This window comes from Mastigoproctus giganteus, chromosome 4 (assembly GCF_048544385.1).
Source record: "Mastigoproctus giganteus isolate SK-2022 chromosome 4, ASM4854438v1, whole genome shotgun sequence".
Classification (NCBI taxonomy): Eukaryota; Metazoa; Arthropoda; class Arachnida; order Uropygi; family Thelyphonidae; genus Mastigoproctus; species Mastigoproctus giganteus.
Window position 1 is genome coordinate 49,637,623 of NC_143578.1, and position 8,451 is coordinate 49,646,073.

Here is an 8,451-nt window from a genome sequence, read left to right on the forward strand (position 1 = left end):
TTTATTTAACCTATCAACTTCCACAACGACAGATGGAAGTTTGTGCCAGCAATTAACCACCCGCTGGCTAAAGGCAAATTTCCGAACATCTATTCTACCTCTGTCTTTCCTTAATTTGAATTTATGCCCCCGTGGTTCGTAATCTGAACAAGTGGAAGAATCCCTTCAGAATTCAGCGTGCTCAACCCATTATACACCTTATACACCTCAATCAGATCACCTCGCAGGTGCCTAATCTCCAGCCACTGCAATTTGCAGAATTTAAGCCTCTCTTGGTAAGAGGATCCCTTCATTCCCCTCACCAATCTTGTTGCCCTTCTCTGTACACGCTAAAGCCTGTCTGCATTGCTCAGAAAACTTCATATCTGACTGCACAATTACTCCCAAGTCTTTTTCATTTTCTACCACCTTAAGTGTAGTACCACACAGTTGGTACGTTTCTCTGGGGTTACTTCTACCCATATGCAGTACTTTGCATTTTTCAACGTTAAACTTCAGTTGCCACTTCTCCGCCCATCTGCCCAAATTTTCTAGATCCTGTTGCAGTAGCACACTGCCATTACTGTTATTAACAACCCTGCCAACCTTTGTACCATCTGCAAACTTCAATACTAAGCCTGATATACCTTCATCAATATCATTGATAAATATACAAAACAACAGTGGACCCAACACCTACCCTGTGGGACTCCACTAATAACATTAGTCCACGAAGAGCAGCACCCATTGATTACCACCCTCTGTCTTCTCCCACTCAACCATCCTTTTATCCATTGTAGCAACTTACCCTTAATACCATTCTGGTCCAATTTGTACAGTAGTCTTCCATGAGCAACAGTGTCAAAAGCTTTCCTGAAATCCAACTATATGATATCAAAATTATTTTTTGCATCCAGTTCCTTTGTAACCACATCATAATAACCAATCAAATTTGTCAGACAAGACTTTCCCTTAACAAACCCATGCTGTGTCTGAATTATTGCTGCAGTTTTGTCTAGATGATCCTGCAATGCATCTTTAACCAGCGACTCCATTATTTTACCCGGAACAGAAGTTAAACTAACTGGTCTGTAATTACTCGTGTCACCCTTTGTTCCTCCTTTGTGAATTGGGGACACATTTGCACATCTCCAGTCCGTGGGGACCTCCCCTGAGTCCAAGGATGTTCTCATAATTATGGCTAAGGGTACAAGGCTCTTACCCATGGATCTTTGCCACAGTGAGTGATGGACAGAGTAGTTCCACCTACTGCTTCGCATTGATTGGAAGATGTAGCCTTCTCAGTAATTTATCGTTTTTAGTACAGTTTAATTTTGAACTACAGTATTTAAAAAAGGTTAAATTAGAATACGCCACCAATTTAGGACGGATTCAAGTGAAAAACGATGTGCCCATAATCTTGTATACTATGGATTACGAAAACTGTTTTATGCATGAATCCGCCCCGAATTGGTTTCGTAAAGTGACCTAACCTTTTTTCCAGTCTGTACGTTGTATTCCTGCTGACTGTACTAGCTTGCAAAACGGCATTCACTGTAACACAAACTCATGGTGATAAGCACCGATCACTGCGGAGCTAGACTTACCTATCATTCATTGTCGCAAAGATCCATGGGTAAGAGCCTTGTACTGAACCCCAACCGAAAGCTAACAGTAACAGTCCTAAATTATCAGAGAACCTGATGCTTGCAGATATTCTAATGGTCCTAACTTTATGGCCGTCATTGACATTATATCTGAAGGCGCCTTCAGCTGGAGTTGTAGTTAGACGATCTCAGCAGAGAGAGTAGGATTCTCCCCCCCCCCTGTAAGGTATACCGGATTTTTCATCCTGCATAACATGCATATCGGCTCGAAAACACACATTTGTACAGACATATTAAAAAAATATATAAAAAAAAAAAAAAGTCCCAGTATGGTCAAAGTTGCCAATGCGCCTAAAATCGTCACAGATTTGCTGTTGGTGTAGATATTGTAGGCAAAGGCAGATAAAAAATAAATAAATGCTTATAAGTACTGTATATATTTGTATAAGCGTAATTTATCAACTTAATGCAATTATTTTTTTCAAGCCCAAGTTTTCTAGAAATCCAGATTAATAGTTTATTTTATGTTCGAAATTTAGTTTGAACGCCAGACACCTCCGCAATATAAGAGTACATATGCAACGAATTTCACAGGCTATGGAGATACAACACCAGAACGCAGCATCAGAAGAAAATTGAGGGTTAACAGTAGCGTAAGTAGTTAAATCTTTAAAATAGCTTTTTTCTCTTGATTTTTTTTTTTTTTAACTAATTTGCAAAATTTTTTGTCACCACTGCCCAGCATACAGGCATTTAATCCATCCAACGTAAACTCACCACTGCCGCTAGATGTCGCTCAAGAAATTAGTCTGGTGAAGCTCTTATTTTGTCATTCTATTCTTATTTTATTCTCCTAACCCGGCTCCATATTTCCTGCATTCAAAACTACTCTGTAGATAGAACTGAAATAAACCAGAGACTGTTTTAGGTCAGTAATTGGCGACCTGTAAACGAATATGATTCGAAAATCGTATCCATCTGCAGTTTCTACGTTACAAGAAGTTATGCCTTCGTGTGTAGCACAGTTGGTAGAATTACCGTCCTCCCCACACTGGACGGAAAAGACCAGTGTTCGAGTCTCGTCAAAGACGGGAGGAATTTTTGCAGGAACTTTTTCAAAACGTGGCTGAGTTAGTCGGTCTCAGGCGCGGGTAGCATGGCTTTTTCTCCTGGAAACTCGGATTTTTCGTCCAACAGACAAAAAATCGACCTCCGAACACACGCAATTTACAGACAGTATACACGGAGCAATAAACAAAAAAAGAAGTTATGTTACGCTAAATAATTGCGCGTATTTTTGTTATTAACAGGGAAAAGTTGTCCCTTACCTTTATGTACATTATGAAATATAAATAATTCCTCTGTGTGTGTGTGTTGCCTTTTTGGTGCCCACTTCTTCTTTTTTTTTTTTTTTCTCAGCAGCGAGAGTGCAATATATTCTCTGAGTGGGCTGGTTCAAGTTCGCGTGACTGCTAAATACGGTTAACGATTGTATTCATGGTTTATTGTACGCCCCTCTGTCTGCGCGGTAGCACAGTGGTATCGTCAACGTCCTTCCCACACCGGATAGAAAAGGCCCAGGTTCGAATCCCGTCGATAATGCGATGAACTTTAGTGGGCTTTTTTCACTCCGTGACTGAGTTAGTCGGTCTCAGGAGTATATAGCAATTTTGATCCAGTTTCTGGGAAAAAAGGGTTTTTTCGTCCAGCAAACAGGCAAATCGACCAGAGAACATACGCAAGTTACATACGAAATAAATATGTGAGTAGATGTAATCATTTACGGGAGACTCAAATATCATAATTTGTTGTTTTTTTTTTTTTTTTTTTGTAAACCCCTCTGACCTAGTGTTCGTGCCAGAGTATAAACAAGAACATTTCTATTATGGTCTAGAGAATTTATATATATGGGCGGGTTAAGGTCATTCACAAGATATACCTTAACGCATTCACCCAAAAATTCCATCTCTTCTTCTTAATGCTCTGTTGGTGTAAGAAACGCACAGCTTATGTAAATAGTCCATACTACGAATTATGTGGGTGTACGGATGAGGAAAGAGGGCAGCTAATGAATGACCTTTAATCCTTTATGAAATTCAATCTGACATGAAATTTTCCATGCAGTGTAAACTGGCGGATGGAAGTCACTTGGCGTGCTTTCAATGATTTATACAACCATTTTGCTAGTAGGGAGAAGACGACATTATCCCTCTTTACAATACAATGGTTAGCTGCATTTGGAATATTGTATTTAGTGTGAAGACCAAACTTACAAAAAAAAAAAAAATCTTCTGGGGAGAGTTCATAGAAGGGTGAACAGATTGATGACGAATGCAAAGATACACATTTGAAGAACTTCTTAGAATGTATTCAGTGGCGATTTGCCGAGGGCCCCCGATCAGAGGGGGGGGGGGCCGAAAATCACTGTTTCAAAAACTCATTGTTGTTTTTTACTAATATTTTAAGTGATTTTTATCGAGAACTGAACTTTCTACCTGCCAAGGTCAATGAACTTTACATGATTAATTTGAAAATTACGTTTTTTTTTTTTTTTTTTTTTTTCAAAAATGGTTTTGCCGATTTTGATGACACTGTATTTAGTTATTATGTCATATAATTTGTTTATTTTGTTGTCACAATAAAATGAAATTGAAAATGTTGTTTATTAGTTTTTTTCTTTAGATGGGCCCCCAAATTTCATTTTGTCTTGGTCCCCATGAAGGTATAACGCGCCACTGAAGAGGTGGACTGCAGAGTTTGAGAGACATCTAGGAGGAGAGACAATTGAAGTGTACAAGGCACTGAATAGATTGAGTAAAATAAATGGTCTTTTCTCCCTCATAGGTCAGATGAAACGGGACACTATTATAAAATCTCAGGAAATAACAGAAGATTGGATCTTATCAAAGTGGTGATTAATATACACTGTGGTATTCGCGAATACCACAGTGTATATTAATCACCGTCCTGCCACGCCGGGCAGAACAGGCTCCGGTTTGAGTCACATCAATGCTGCCAGGAACTTTTACGGGATTTTTTTTACTCTGCTCTTTTTTGCTGCACAAAAAACCAGATTTTTCAACCAACAAAAAAAGGCAAACTGACCAGAAAACACCTGCAATGTACGCATGAGTAGATGAGACTGTTCTCTGGTAAACCTAATATGACTGTTTTATAGGCAGTGGGTTGTCGAACATAGAAAAACGTGGGTGAGGCAGTGAAGTCCGGCTGAGTTTAAAGCAGAATTGAATGATTAATTTGCGGGAATGGGAATAGTTTCAATGTTCTGTTTTATTTTAATTTTTATTATTTATTTTTGACTGATGCAAGAATTTTTTTTTTCTTGCGACCTCACTAATACTAATACCGCCTATAGAATACTTTTCCTCTATACGGTTACCAGACTTCTCCGAAATTGGCAATCTACTCAAAAATTATTTATCCCAGGAATGTTCCCTGCTTTTGGAACAAAAATATGTGTCCGAAAAAAAAGTAAATCATAAGTATTCTAAATCATTGTACTTGAGACGACTCTTTCCAAGTCAGTATTCTGTGCATTACATCAGTTCGATATCAATGCAGCCATAGTAACCGTCTTTCAGTTACTATGGCTGCATCGATATGAATATGAGTGGCAAGCAAAGTATGACAAATATGGCCTTGAACCGAAGAAAAAACTTCCATTCACAACGAGTTACCTTAGTATTGCACTGCTTTCAAATACATTCAATATAATGAGTGGTGCATTTTTCTCTTGGGCTTCGAAGAATGCATCCGCTGCAGCGATGACGTTACTATCAGTGGGATATGGATGCCAGCCATGTATTTTTTTTCAAATTACGAAATCGGTGAAAGTCTGATGGTGCTAGATTTGGTGAAAATGGGAGATGGTCCAAGATTTCAAAGCCGCTCTTGTGCAGTGTAACCATAGCAACGAAAGACTTGTGAGCAGCACGTTGTCCGTGTGGAACAAGAGTCCTTTCCTGCGTTTCTTTTTGATGTTTTCATGCAAACGCGTCACAAGGACTGCATAATATACCCCTGTGACCATTCTGAATGTAATCCACTAGCAACGCTCCATCAGCATCCCAAAAAACCAATTCCTCACCTTGTCAGCAGAAGGAATCAACTTGGCTTTCGTTGGAGAGGGGAGTGGGGGGGAAGAGCAGTGTTTCGTCTGTTTGGACTATTCCTTTTACTGTCGCTGAAAGTGACGGACCCACGTCCATGGTAACAAAAATGTCCATGCTTAAAAATAATGCAAGTGTTCGCATAGTGAGAACCATTGTTATTATGTGGTACATAGCTTCATATGAGATGCCCAGAAGGCTGGCAATTTAACGAACTGTCACTCGTCGACCCCTCATCACTAGATCATACACACTGTCAACAACTGAAGTGATGGGTGTTGCAGGTCTTCCACAGCGTGAGTCATCTTCCAGACTTTCCCTCCGTTGTTTAAATTCTGCTGTCCACTTCTTAATCATGGAATAGAAAGGGTGTCCTCCATCAACCTTGTAATATTATCTTCATGAACTGCCTTTGGCATTAGTCCAAAAAATATTGGATGACTGCACGCTGATTTTCTCCGTTTTAAATCATTCACAGGTCTTATGAATGAGGAAAAATGAATAACTTTTCAGGACCTGTAATTAAAAAAAAAAAGAAAAAAGGACGTTATTAAAACTGTATGAAACGTGGTGGGTTACAATTTGAAGTGTTATACATTAAGTATAGAAATTTTTTTATAATGTACCACTACCCTTTCATACTCAGGCCACGAACTTTTCAAACACCCCTCGTATAATCCATTAAATAGAGTTTTATTGTATACATACAGCACGACTAGTTTCCAAATAATAATTTAATATCATAAAACGTATATATATATGTATACTGTAACTCGTTTTGAAGGGAAAGTTTATTCTGCTGTCAGCATTACGACCATTGCATTAATGAAGTAGTTATTCATTTTATTTTTATAATGTAATCAATATTAAAGTGATTAATACTATAATAGTCATGACATTTGTTTAATTATTAATTAAGTAAATTAATTTCTGTTATTTCAAGATAATAAATATTATGGTTTTATTCGGTCCACAGAAGAACAGAATGGCATATTTTTATTTTCCATATTCTTTATGTTAAAGCCATTTTGCCTCCGATTTGAAGTGGAATTTATTGTAATCCACACTTCTAATTGCTGTTTAATTACAATTGTACAGGGTCTTGATAGAGAATTCTTGATTGTCCATCATGGTAAAGCTTACAACAATAGTAACATAACGGCTTACGATCAAGATTATCACCAAGTTCCACCAATTGTTGGCGCTACATTGCCACCTTCGAAATTTAAGCCACCATTTGAAAAGAGTAAGTTATTTTCAAATATTTGTTTACATGTACATGTAGTGTTATCAAAAGTATTAGGACACCATAGATGTAACTGAGTGGACTGAGTAAAATCATGGGATACCTACCTAGTAGCGGGTACGCCCACTTTTCACCCGGATAAGGATAGACACACGGCGAGGCATTGAGTCTACTAGTTCACGAAAGCCTTCCAAAGGTATTTCCATCCATGCTTGCTGCACCGCTGCCCATAATTCCGTCGCATTCCTGGATGGAGGATGCAAAGTTCGAACGGACCTTTCCACAGCATCCACAGAGTTCATGCCCGGTGAACGGAGAGGCCATTCCATGGTGGTAAAATCTGCAGAATGCTCTTTGAACTATATTCTAGTCACCTAGGGTCTGTGGGGAGGCGCATTGTCCTGCTGGAAGAGTCCGTTGCACTGTGGGTGCAGATGAACATGAAGGGATGCAGGTGGTCTGTAAGGATGGACACGTAACCTGGACCGTTCAGAGATACGTATAGACGTATCAGGGGTTCCAACGTGTGCCAGTTGAACACTCCCCAGACCATTACCGACCGTCCACCTGCCTGAACAGTTCCTTGTTCACAGGTATATATCTTCGTGCGGTTTCTGCCAGATAAGCACCCTCCCATTCGCTCGAAATAACTGGAAATGGGACTCATCAGACCAGGAGACCCGTCTCCAATCATCCATTACTGATGTTCATTACTGATGTTCTTTCGCCCAGTTGAGGCATAGAGTCTTGTGTCGTGGTGTTAGCAATGGAACTCTGGTGGGTCGGCGGTCCCCATAACCTATTGCGGCTAATGATCGCCTCATGTTCTTGGTGGAGACGTTTCTGGCACCTCCATCGTTGAAATCGGTGGTGATTTGTGCCACTGTCGGTCTCCGGTTGGCTGAAACAATGCGAGACAGACGTCGACGGCCACATTCAACCACCACCTTTCTCCGCCCACAGCGCTGTCCATGGTGAGATTTTATTAAGGAAATGGCATATTCCCGATACACTCTTGATACTGTACAACGGGAATAGTACAATTTCTCTATCACCTCCGCGATAGAGTAACCCATCTGTAGGGCACCCACTATCATCCCTCTTTCAAAGTCGGTTAACTCACGACGTTTATTCATACTGACATCGAATTACTGTCTACCTGAATGCAGTGATGCAGTGTACCTATATACCTGCCAAGCGGTGAGTTCGTCCACTAGCGAGAGGGGTGACAGCGTCGCGTTGCCCAGGAACCAGGTATCCCATGAATTCTGTCCTTTCAGTTTAATATGATATGCGTAATAAACACTGTATTAATGATATATAGGCCATTATAATAGTACCTGAGTATTAATTGATCTTCAGAATGTGTCTCGTTCAGTTTCAAGCTAAATGCTATGTGGTTGGAGTTCAGTGAATTATTTGAACAGGTAGTTGGTGCTACATTGTAGAAGTTAATGTCGTATGGATTTTGGAGGCTCTGAAATTCTCT